At 42.5% G+C, this 13,283-nt stretch overlaps 1 pseudogene; it reads right to left on the bottom strand.

Moving 5' to 3' along the window:
* Positions 1 to 5,850: 5,850 nt before the first annotated feature.
* On the bottom strand, positions 5,851 to 7,833 carry LOC106753341 (annotated as a pseudogene).
* Between the last annotated feature and the right edge of the window lie 5,450 nt (positions 7,834 to 13,283).

Below are 13,283 nucleotides of genomic sequence, written 5' to 3'. Positions count from 1 at the left end.
TTCGTCCAAGCTCCCTTGCACAATTTCCCATTTCGAACCGTCCGATTCTTCGCTAATCTGACTAGTCCAACCGCTCTCCTTCGTCAAGCCGTCCGGGTACCTGCTAATGGCACTCCAACGCTCAAGTCAGTATTCAGGATTCTTTAAATGATAAAGGTAGAGATAGAGAGAGAGAAAAATAAATGTGCATTCAATGTAACCATCTACCCCTTACCTTTGGCTCTTATTTATAGTTTTCCTCATGGGCCAATGATTAGTGAAAACTTAATCATGGCCCAATTGTAGGCCTGTTGAGGTTAATCCAGTTTTACCTTAATCTTCAACACTTATGATACCTTAGTCCGTGTCCTCTCCCGGCCGTCCGTATTATGTAAGAAGAAAATATTTGGCTTAGTGACGTAGCCGGCTATGACTGTTGACAGTCATGCGGACGCTACGGCAAAGCGAGGTTCGCCGCCTAGGTCACGCGTTTCGTCTCAGGATTTCCTCAGTACGATACGCGCAGGTTAGCACCGACCGCCTAGACCGGCTTCATCATTGTTACCTCGTGACGGTTGTCCGGATGCTTCCCAAGACCGTCCGTCTACCTCCTTCCAGTACACACAGGTTAGCACCGGCCGCCTAGACTGGCTTCATCATTGTTACCTCGTGACGGTTGTCCGGATGCTTCCCAAGACCGTCCGTCTACCTCCTTCCAGTACACAAGCCCCCCAAGCCTGAGGTTACGTAGTAACCGAAAGGTTTCAAATCCTAAGGGGTGACGGTTTCGCTTCCCTAGTCGTGTCTTGGGCGGGAAAAGTACGTGGCGCGTCGTGATTGGTAGAGGAGTTTCTTGGAACTTAACCGTCGCGCATCTGGGCCATTGAACGTGGGTTGATCTGACGGTGATGGTGCCTCGACGGTTTTCAAAATTTTTCTATAAATAGGAACAATGGTGGAAGGTTATCCACCTTTCTTCTCTTTCACTTTCTTTCATTCTTCAACTCTCAGGTAATAAATGGCAGTGGTTAGTGTTTATTCGTCCGAGGAGTCGTCGGGCCGTGGCGGTGGTGGCGGGGCAGAGGGGACCAGCGGCGCGGGTGGTTTTGCAGCGGGTCCGTCGGGGGTCGCCTTGGGGGGAGGGACGCTTCTCTAGATTCGGTGTCCTCGTCTTTCCTTGAGGCGAACTCGGATGAGGAAGAGATGTCGCCCTCGCCGGAGGCCGACAGATTAACAAATGGCATTGCCATTTTCTTGCTAAAAGGTGGGGTTCGTGTTGACCCCGAGTTAGCGGAACCGGCCGGCGGATGGCCCCGGATCAGAGGGTATCGTTGGGCCTCTCCGGACGTGGACGAGTATACGTCGGACTTCGGGACTCGCGAGGACCTATCTTGGTGGTCCGAACGCTCTTACATAGCTCGCGACGTGGAAGATGCCCGCTTGTTTCGGCTTGGCGTTAGTCATCCGAACGAGCGAGTGTTTCACGGGAAGGGGTCGCATGTGGAGGATTTTTTCTCTGTGTACACTTACATGTTCAACCAGATGTACATGAGGGTTCCTTTCACCGAATTTCAGGCGTCGATCTTGAAGGAACTGAATATCGTGCCTAGTCAGTTACATCCCAACCGATGGGCGGCCGTTCAAGCCTTTACATCTTTGTGTGCTGCCGTAGGGATAACTCCCATGTTACGGGTTTTTCTTCACTATTTCAACGTCTGTCCTGTTCCGCGACGAGGCTGGTATCGCTATCTTCGGTACACGACCGGACCCTTTTCAAACCATTCTTGGATTCGTTCAAAAACTTCAAGAAACGAAATAATTAAGGAGTCCGGGCGGTCAGAATTTTACGATTCCGAAGGCGTGCCTCGGTTCCCCTTTTATTGGACCGAAGCCCCTCGAAAAATAAAGGCATACGGAGTCGGGTTATTGAACGCGGCCGAAAAAGACGCCGTCCGAATAATAAAGACCCTGCCCTGCCAGCTGAGCGCCCGAGGCTTCGTCGATTGTTTGAAATATGAGGATTTCGATCAAATAGCTTTTGGTATGTGTTTATTCGGATTTCTCATTTTTGACGCCATGGTTTGACTTGTCTAAATTTTTGTCGTTCTTTCAGGATACATGTCTCTTCCCGTTCCCCGCCAAACCAGATAGTTTTCTTCGTCCCAACGCCGTCGAGGAAGCGTAGGGTCGCAAGGAGTGAAGCGTCCGTCTGTCACTTCCAGCTCCGCCCCCTCTACTCAGATTCCGGTCGGTATTCCCCAGGCCGAGCTAGTTACCGTGGAGGTGCATCCCCACGATGTTATCGCCACTAGTCGGATGCCCAACCAACCGCCTCGTCCGCAAGTCCAACCCATCACTATGTAGTCATCTGAGTCTCCTCCAGAATCAGTGGCCCCTTTGGAAAGGAAAAGGAAATCTCGCGAAGAGGGCAAGTCTTCTAAGAAGAGTCGCCGGAGCGGGAGCTCGTCCTTCATTCCCCTCCCGGTCGGCATTTTTGATCCGGCCTTTGATGCTGCGTCCCGAATCGAAGTCCGGGCCAATTCATCACAGTGGGCGGTCATCGAGCCTTTGTCCGAAGGCGAACTGTATGCAGCGGCCGTTGAGATGATGGCTCGGGGAGTTATGATGGCTGTGAATGCCCGCGAAAAGGGGAATGTTCGAGAAGGGCGTGACTTGCTTCGTGAGCTGACCGAGGAGCAAGAGTCGGCTGCCGCTCTACGCGCCGGGTGGAGTCCCTTGCCAAGGACCATGAGGGGTGTGGCGAGGCAAAAAACAAATTGCAAGCGGACTTAGAGGAGGCCCAACTACAATTGGCCGATTCTAAGAAGGCTCTGACGGCCGCCCAGACCCGTGAGACTGGTTTGATCGAGGATAACCGGAAGCTGAATATAGAGGTTCGCCGCCTAGGCAAGAGAGGGGATGAGCTGGCCGAACAGAGCGAACGACTGACCCAGGAATTACTTGCGGTCGGCGACGCACAAAAGAAAATGGGTGTCGAGCTGGTTCAAGTTAAAGAGGACTTTGCTCAGCTGGATTTCCTCAGTACGATACGCGCTTGTTAGCACCGGCCGCCTAGACCGGCTTCATCATTGTTACCTCGTGACGGTTGTCCGGATGCTTCCCAAGACCGTCCGTCTACCTCCTTCCAGTACACACAGGTTAGCACCGGCCGCCTAGACCGGCTTCATCATTGTTACCTCGTGATGGTTGTCCGGATGCTTCCCAAGACCGTCTGTCTACCTCCTTCCAGTACAGTATTTTTTTAATTAGTTGTCAATTCAAGTCAAATAGAAGTTTTGAGTATTAATCATGCCAATTATGAATAATTGCATAGTTATTTGAATGAAAAGCTAGCTTAGAAGGGCAACATCGTCTTAGGAAAATCATTGTTTTGAAACCAAAAAGCAAACGGAAAAGTTTAAATATAATTGTGTTTCACTATACTTTAGTAGTTGAAAATTTCATGTGCTCTTACCAGTAAATAATTTCTTTCATTACTTTGTAACATTTTTGAAAATGTTATTTGAAATATTACTTTTCTAACATCAACTTTTAACTTCAAGTTTTTCATAATTATTACACTTTTTCCGTTAAACTATTTATTAACTTTTAATTTCAACATTTTCTCTCAAAAAAATATATTCCTCCAACTTTTAACTTCAAATTTTATTAACTTATCGAAGAGATAATTTTTGTTTTACGTTTACTTTTATTACATAAAATATTCACAACTACAAATAGTAATTAGTTTTTTTAATAATTATATTATTGCAACATTTATTTTATTATTTTGACAAAAAAAACTTCTAGATTTTTTATGTTACATCTTTAATCGTTATATTAATTAATACGAAGAAAACAACAGTGTCCACTTAATATAATTTAATCGTTATTGTACCATAGAAGGTCGGTCAAAGATTAGCCGAACGTCCAACAACCCTAGGCGTCCGGTGCAAGGCATATACACGACCGATAGTTAGGAGCTAAGGTTTACAGAGGGTTGCTATCTTCACGGTAACAACGACGAAACCCGTGCACCCCAGGAAGGTGGGCATGACAAACCGTGCTCGAAATCAGACAGGACGGACGGTTACCAATAAATTAAAGGGTTTTCACGAATATCTGCATGTCCTTCTAGTCCGTCGCGGCGTCATCCGCGAGCCAAGGTGCTGGACAAGAATTAACACACACGGACCGGACGTCCCACTACTACGGACGTACTGACGAAGCCAGTTCAGGAAGAATTAAGCATCATAATTAGATTAAGCTAAAACACAATTAGGAAAATTGGGCCACGGATTGGGCCGTGATTAAGGAATAGCTAATTAAGGGCCCATAACAGATATTATAAATACAGGTCAAAGGTGAAAGGTAGCTGGTTACATTTAATGCACATTTATTTCACCTTCTTTCTATCTCTACCCTTTTTATCTAACACTTGACACTGACTTGAGCGTTGGAGTGCCATTAGCAGGTACCCGGCCAGATTCAACGGAAGGTGAGCAATCCACGTTAGAGGACAACCGTGCGGAAGAGTGAAGGACCAGACGATTGACAGCGGGAAATTGTGCAGGAGATTTGGAGACATTTCCAACCAGAACGGTTATATATGATAATGATACTTTGACACTCAAAATGTGACAAATTTTTTACACCGCCACGTGTCACATTCTGGGTGATCCACATGTTAAATGAAAAGAAAAAGTGGAATGAGGTGGATTATGCATTGAGAGGGATGTGAAGAGTGGCTTTTTATTTTCAAATTTCAAAATGGCATCGAGAGAGGGGTGTGTTTCAGTTTTGCAATTCAAAATCATATTTCACATTGGGATTGAAAACCCTAGAGAGAAGCTCCCCATGCCAACGAGAAGAGCTCGACGGAAGATATTTCGCTGCTATACCGCCGATTGGAACGTGTCCAGCCACCGAAAACTTAGTCGTTCCCTGCTTTTCACGACTTCACTTCGATTCACGCTTCACTTTCTTTGCGTGCATCTTCTCTTTTCTCTTAGTTCTTTCTGACACTTCATCTCTTTTGCTTCAGTTCTTCTTTCTGTCTAGATCGCCTGCTTGTCAAAACCCTCCTGCTCTTGGACCGCGACTACTTTAGAAGGTTAGATCCTCTTTTATTATGTTTGGACGATTAGGATTCCGCAACAAGAATGAAATTTAATGTATTTTATATTTGACATTTGTTCTTAGTGTTGTTTGCACACTGAATTTTACAAAGAATTGTCTAAACTCTCCACTTATTTTAGTATCTATAGAATTTTTTGCCATTTTTTATTAATTATAAATTCATTTTACGTTAGTACGATACTGTCTTGGTATTAGTACTTATTTTTGAATATTTTCGTACGTAATAGTGTATTTATTATTTTTATTAAACAATACTTCTATAATTTATATTTATGTTGACTTTAACGAATTATTTTACGAGCTTATGATGATTTTAATATCATTTTTTTTATTATTAATATTGATGTTTTGTATTATTTTATTATCAATATTCATAAGGAATGAAGTTTTTGTCTTTATTCATTAAAGTTTTATTTCAAAATTCTTGATTTTGAACGAAATCCACTACCATTTTCCTAAGAGTAAATCTTAACTAAAACCCATCAGTTTCAGCACACGATATGTCTGACAAATTGTGTGTTTAATATCAAATGAAGGAAAGTGAGATATACAGATGGGAAATGTATGCCCAAAATTCCAAAAATTCTTGCATGGGTAAACTAGGACTTTGCAAACTCATGCTCTGTAACCTGAACAGACTTTGCATGGGGAAGAAAAGAATATAAAGCAAAACTAGTATACGAATACGCTACATTAAAGTGGAAATTTTAACATCCAACGTGCTCATGTAATCTACTGAACTTGGCCTTCGTTTTTTTGGAAGCTGGGTCCCCATATACGAATTGTATAATCATCACTGGCAGATGCCAGCTTTTGTGGTCTTTTGGGGTTCCAGCTCACACAGTTCACAGTCATGGAATGTCCGGATAGAACCTCTATAGGCGTCGGATTCCGATGGTTCCAAATGTATACCTGTATTAAAAAAAATTTGAAGGTGATTCAACCAAATGTTTACTAACAAAAAACAATAACAATGCCTTGCAAAACAGATGATTGGTTTATAGGGAATGTCTATATAAACCCACAACAACAGGGGATTTACATGTGAATTTTCACTACCACTGGCGATAAAAGTGTTTTTTAACAAAGCATGACCTTATCACGTACTTGTGTTGCTCGTGGGCATGAAACGTGGATGGCTTATCCCATTTCCCATCCACATCCCACATATGAGTCTCCTTACTGTTGAGATTGACAATTAAGAACTTACTATGTGATTGGGTGTTCCTCTGAAATAACTCGCTCTGCATTTGTTCCCATATGCAGAATACAAATTTCTTTATCCATAAAGACGCTGATAAGATACTCACCGTCTGGAGTAACGGCAAGATCTACAACCTTGGGCATCCTCATTCCTCTCCATGATTTGATCACGTTTCCATCACAATCCCACATGGAGACTCCCTTTTCAGGGTCAGAACTGCCACACGCAAACTATATTGAGTTGGGAAACCAGGCGCAAGAGCTAACAACAAAGCCTTGATTCCCAAATGTGTGCTTGCATGTACCTGTTTCAACAACCCACAGCTTCAAAACTTCTGTGTTCCGACATGTTAGTAACTTGGTGTCATCAGGACTCCATGCTACAAAAGATACAACATTTTGGTGACCATTAAGTGTGTGTTTCAGTGTCAATATCCCATCCTCCAGCACCTGACAGAAGTTTTTAGAACATTTGACCTCAAGACCACAAACCCTCAAATGTAACAGTCATTTATACACGAAAATCTTCAACGAAAAGTTCAACAAACTTTTTAAAATTTAAAGAAATATATTGACTTCACAGGATTTCAATCATTAAAACATTCAATAAAATAATTGTTATACCAACACAGAACTATCATATGCTAAACCGCCCCAAAAAGAAATCTTAATCAATATTCAAAAAATAAAGCCACCCAAGATCTCTGTAAACTAAATCCCCCTGTTGATTCTGACCAAGCATAAACTAAATCCCCTTTCGTAGTGCCCGTTTCATTGATTAACACCAAAACAAAATAGAACCTGAATCATGTGATGACCATATTATTGTATTTCTGGATAGCCTAACTATGTTTCAGTTTATCCCGATTCAGTTCATACAACCACTCATTCGTTTTAACTCTAGCCACATGCATATTCATTTGGTAAATACATATCAACCATGGTCAAGTACGTGAACCACTCTCATCTTATTATGCCCACATCCAACAAGATATTGATAGGTCAGAATATATAGTTTATTGCATATAAGTTCATTCTAAATTTAAAATCCGATGTTCCTAACAATACAAATTCATTACATCCCATTCAAATTCTACAAAGCAATTACTCAACCTCCATCTACTTCATTTATGCTACTTCAACCATATAGTCCCATACCTATACAGTCTCTAGATCCCTCTCATTTCGGTGTATGTTCGATTCGTCCATGTACCCCTTCCACTGGAAGCCTGCCAGGAGCCGCTCCTTGTCCATGCCCCCTGCACCATGCCTCTTGCACCGGCGATCACTCCCCGCCCTCTTCAGTGTCCGGGTGTCACATGCCCACCAGCTTTCGTCTGGTTCGTCCTCGAACCACACCGTACTGGGAGAGGTTAGGCTCTGATACCATTTGTAACGCCCCGACAACTTACAGGGACTGTTGACTGCCCCCACACATCACCACGAGGCTTTCCAGTGTGTTTTGTCCTCACTCACACACTTTCCCGGAATGAGCAAGGATTGCGTCACCATCTTTTAAAGGCACTTGTTCATCTGAAGATTAATGAATTCCCAGAGTTAGTGGAGCAGGCCACGATAGCTGAGAGATTGGATGAGTCTGGACGTGTGATGAGGAACCAGAAGGGAAAATTTTTCAAGGGCAAGCAACAAAAGAAACCGTACGAGAGGCCGCAACAGTCTAGGCCAGGTTTGTTTAAGTGCTTTGAGTGTGGCGGAGACCACATCCGAAGAAATTGTCCAAAGTTGAGTGATGTTAAGAAGGAGGTGAGAACGTGTTTCACATGTAACAAGCCTGGGCATATCTCTCTTAATTGCCCTCAGAAGAAGTCATTTGGTGGAACGCCTCGGAAGTCAGCTAATGGTGGAAAACCGCAGGTTGTGGGCAGAGTGTTTGCCATGTCGGGAGCAGAAGCCGAGAAGTCAGGTAACCTGATACTTGATACTTGTTCTTTGTTTGGCAGAAATGTGCATGTACTGTTTGATTCGGGTGCGACGCACTCGTTTATATCATTGTTGTGTGTGGAGAATCTTGGACTCTCTATGTTTGACTTGGGGTGCGAGCTTGTTGTCTCGACTCCAACATCCGGATAAGTTTCAACCAGTTCAATCTGCGTTGGGTGTCCGATCGAGCTGGCAGGTCACAAGTCGAGAGTCAACTTGGTGTGCTTACCGCTTGAAGGTCTGGACGTGATCTTGGGGATGGATTGGTTAGCTGATAACCATGTAATGATTGACTGCGGACGTCAGAGGGTAGTCTTTCAAGAACCAGAAGGCATTGAAATGTCAACGTCAAAGGAAGTGGTACAAGATCTCAAGAGTGGAGCTGTTTGTTTTATGTTGATAGTGAAAGAGCAGAAGACGAGCATAGATGAGCAGATTAGTGGAATACCAGTGGTCGAGGAATATGCTGATTTTTTCCTGAGGAGGTACCGGGTTTGTTGCCGAGTCGTGAAGTGGACTTTGCAATAGATCTGATGCCAGGTGCAGGGCCAATATCAGTAGCTTTGTATCGTATGGCTCCAATGGAGTTAGCTGAATTGAAGATGCAAATTGAAGATTTATTAGAGAAGAAGTTCATCAGACCAAGTGTGTCTCCATGGGGTGCGCCGGTGTTGCTAGTGAAAAAGAAAGACGGAAGCTCAAGATTATGTGTCGATTATCGACAACTTAATAAAGTTACTATCAAGAATAGGTACCCGTTACCAAGAATTGATGATTTGTTAGATCAATTGAAGGGAGCTGGAGTGTTTTCAAAGATTGATCTACGGTCAGGATATCACCAAATTCTTGTCAAGCCAGATGATGTGCAGAAGACAGCGTTTCGCTCACGCTATGGGCAATACGAGTATGTGGTAATGCCTTTCGGTGTGACGAATGCTCCAGCTATATTCATGGATTATATGAATCATATCTTTCGTTCTTGTTTGGATAAGTTTTTCGTTGTATTCATTGACGATATTCTTATCTACTCGAAGAACCGAGAGGAACATGCTGAACATTTGCGGATAGCATTAGAGATTCTAAGGTAGCACCCGTTGTATGGCAAGCTATCAAAATGTGAGTTTTGGTTGGATGAAGTTCAATTCCTTGGTCATGTGATATTTGCTCAAGGAATATAAGTCAATCCAGCCAAGGTTGAAGCTGTGATGAAGTGGGAACGTCCTACATCGGTGACGGAGGTAAGGAGTTTCGTTGGACTAGCAGGTTACTATCGGAGATTTGTAGAGGGTTTCTCCAAGATAGTGGGTCCTCTGACTCAGTTGACGTGGAAGGACCAACCGTTTCTTTGGACTGATCAGTGTGAAGCAAGCTTTGAAGATATGAAGAAAAGGTTGACAACCGCTCCAGTGCTAGTTATTCCAGATATAGACAAGGCGTTTGAGGTATATTGTGATGCATCGTATCAAGGGTTGGGTTGTGTATTAATGCAAAATGGAAGACCTGTGGCATATGCTTCTCGTTAATTGAAGATACACGAGCGAAACTATCCGACGCATGACATTGAGTTGGAAACTATAGTGTTTGCTTTGAAAACAAGGCGTCACTATTTATATGGAGTGAAGTTTCAGGTTTTCAGTGACCACAAAAGTCTGAAATACCTGTTTGATCAGAAGGAGTTGAACATGAGACAGCGAAGGTGGATGGAATATTTGAAGGACTACGACTTTGAGTTGCTTTATCATCCAGGGAAGGCGAATGTCGTGGCGGATGCTTTAAGTAGAAAGTGAATTCAGATGTCAGCTTTGATGATCAAAGAGTTAGAGTTGATAGAGAAGTTGAGGGACATGAATCTTGTTGTTCAGTTGGGTTAGGATCACATGTGGTGTAGTCATCTAACAATTACGAGTAGTTTCTTGGAGCAAGTGAAGTCAGAACAAGAAACTGATTTGGAGCTACAACGAATTGTGGGGTTGTTAGGAACTGATCAAGCCAAAGACTTTGCTTTGTGTCAGACTGGTATTCTTCGGTTTCGAGGAAGAGTATGTGTGCCGGCAACAACAGAGTTGCGAAGGTTGATATTGGAGGAAGGGCATAAGAGTAGTCTCAGTATACATCCGGGAATGACTAAGATGTATAAAGACCTAAAAGAGTCTTTTTGGTGGAGCGGAATGAAGAAGGATGTTGCAGAGTTTGTAGCTTCCTGTTTGGTATGTCAGAAGGCGAAGATTGAACATCAAAGACCGGGTGGAATGTTACAGCAGCTAGATATTCCCCAGTGGAAGTGGGACAACATCTCAATGGACTTTGTAACTCAATTACCGAGGTCATTGAGGGGTCACGACTCCATATGGGTGATATTTGATCGGTTGACGAAGAGCGCCCATTTCTTATCCATCAATCAGAAGATGTCAATGGAGAAGTTAGCAGAGCTGTACATACGAGAAATTGTAAGATTGCATGGTGTACCAGATAACATTGTATCGGACCGAGATCCAAGGTTTACCTCTAAGTTCTGGCAGAAGTTGCAGGATGCTTTGGGTTCGAGGTTGAGGATGAGTTCAACATATCACCCTCAAACAGATGGACACACTGAAAGAACTATTCATTCTTTGGAGGACTTGCTAAGGGCTTGTGTGTTGGATCATCTTGGAGGTTGGAGTGAGATCTTACCGTTAGTGGAGTTCACATATAACAACAACTATCATTCTAGCATCAGGATTGCGCCTTACGAAGCTTTGTATGGGCAGAAATGTCGAACTCCTCTCTGTTGGTTTCAAGATGGGGAAGCAATATCAATAGGTCCTGAGTTGTTGCAACAAACTACTGAAAAGGTGAAGTTGATTCAAGAGAGAATGAGAGCAATGTATAGTAGGCAAAAGTTGTATGCTGATTGGAGAAGAAGGCCGCTTGAGTTCAATGAAGGGGATCATGTATTTCTACGTGTGACGTCGATGGCAGGTGTGGGTAGGGCTATCAAGGCGAAGAAGTTATCACCTAAGTTTCTTGGTCCTTATGAGATTCTTAGGCGGATTGGACCAATAGCGTATGAGATAGCTTTACCGCCGTAGTTGGCAAACCTGCATAATGTGTTTCATATGTCTCAGCTGAGGAAATACATTCCAGATCCTATGCATGTTCTAGAGGTTGATGATATACAAGTTCGTGAAGATCTTACAATCGAAGTCGGATCAGTCAGAGTGTTGGAGATACAGATGAAGAATCTCAGGGGAAAGGAAATTCGCACGGTGAAAGTATTATGGAATGAGGAAACTCAGGAGATAACTTGGGAGCTTGAAGAGTTTATGAGAAAAGAATACCCTCATTTGTTTGCATAGTAGCCTTAATTTTTGAGGACGAAAATTTTTGGAGTAGGAGAGAATGTAAGACCCGTATAAATAAAATGAGTTCTTGCTTTAAATATTTTACTTGGTGGTATTAAATAATAAATTGTGATGTGAATCAGTGTTGAGAAATATTAAGGAAGGGAAGAAAAATCAAATTAAATTTGGTTTTATAAATAAAATTTCAAAAAAGGTTGAAAGAGTAATATAATATATTTGTTTGCACTACTATATTAGTAGATGGAGCTTGGTCTAGTGGTTGTGTTGTGCGCATGGGAGAGGGTGTGTTTTTGGTCTTAAGTTCAAACCCTCCTAAGACCAAAAAGGATCCTAGCTCTTTTAATTTCACCTTGGCATGTGGGTCCCACCATGAAGTAAGAAAGAGAAAAAATGTGATGTGTTTGTGGAGCTTGTATGTTGCAGCATGTATGCAATTCCTTGGTTGCATTTAATTTACTTTTGCATTGCATGATAGGAGAGAGGAAAAGTCAAAACACTTGAAGTTTTGGGTTGCTTGGGAAGAATAAAACCGAGAATGTTCCTAAGGAGGAACTTTGTTCTCATTTAATCTCTCATTCACGTGAAAGGTTGCATAGGTGCTTAGGTCAGCCTTAATACAAGCCTTAGAAAAGTCCTTTTGATGGCATTTGCATGTAAAGATATTGATTGTTTGAGATGAATGGCAATTTTGTTTCATGTGACTTGTGAATAATAGAGAGTTGGAATGTCACCTTAAACACTTGAGTGATTGAGTGAAACACTTGCTTGGTATGAACTGTTAATTTTCATGAGTGCATTTTTGCTTAGTGGATTGGTCATTCATAATGTGTAACATCTGTTGTGCAATCTCTGGATTGAAAGCATGCATGTATATTATTTTGATTTCACTGAAGATTTGGGATCGAGTAGTTTTGTCATGTACTTTGGGAATGTTGAAACATTGGATGAAATAGTATAAAGCCAAGCTTTGTTTTGTGTGTTGTTTTGTTTTGTTTGCTTGAGGACAAGCAAAGTTCTAAGTTTGGGGTGTTAATGAAGGTTTCAAAACAGTTATTTTCATATGTCATTTTAGACCAAATTACTCTCTTTACTACTTAGAATGAGCTTAGAATCAAGCAAAACTCAATAAATGAGTCTGTAGAGAGTCAAAAGCTATTTTTAGCGATATTATGCTTGTTTTGCATTGTTTTGTAGCATTTTTGAGAAAGTGAAGAATGGAGTTGAAGATAAAGGTCGTAAACTCAAGAGGCAAACCGCCGGGCGGTAGACCCTTGCCGCCGGGCGGTAGTGCGATTTGAGGGAAACCGCCGGGCGCCACACTTGTTCCGCCTGACGATTGTCTGCTGGGCTTGGGCCTGTTTTCTGTTGCGCTCCTCCCCTATAAATAGCCCTATTGCGAGTTTAGATGCATTCTTTTGACAGAGGGGGGCAGCCAGACCTAATTTCACTCTCTAGAGAGGATATCTTGGATGCTTGGGCTCCTTTTCATCTTATCTAGGGTTTGCTTTACCATTCTTCATCCATTTTTCATCTAGATTCACCATGAAAATGGTGAACTAAACCCTATTGTTGTTGGGGGAAACAATGTAATCTTTTGATACTCTCTTCTATTGAAACTCTGGTTTATTTATATGGTTTCCATTTGCTTTGATTATTAATTGTTGGGTTCTTATCTGTGCT

This window comes from Vigna radiata, unplaced genomic scaffold, assembly GCF_000741045.1.
Source record: "Vigna radiata var. radiata cultivar VC1973A unplaced genomic scaffold, Vradiata_ver6 scaffold_222, whole genome shotgun sequence".
NCBI lineage: Eukaryota > Viridiplantae > Streptophyta > Magnoliopsida > Fabales > Fabaceae > Vigna > Vigna radiata.
This window is presented reverse-complemented; position numbering and strand designations above follow the sequence as displayed.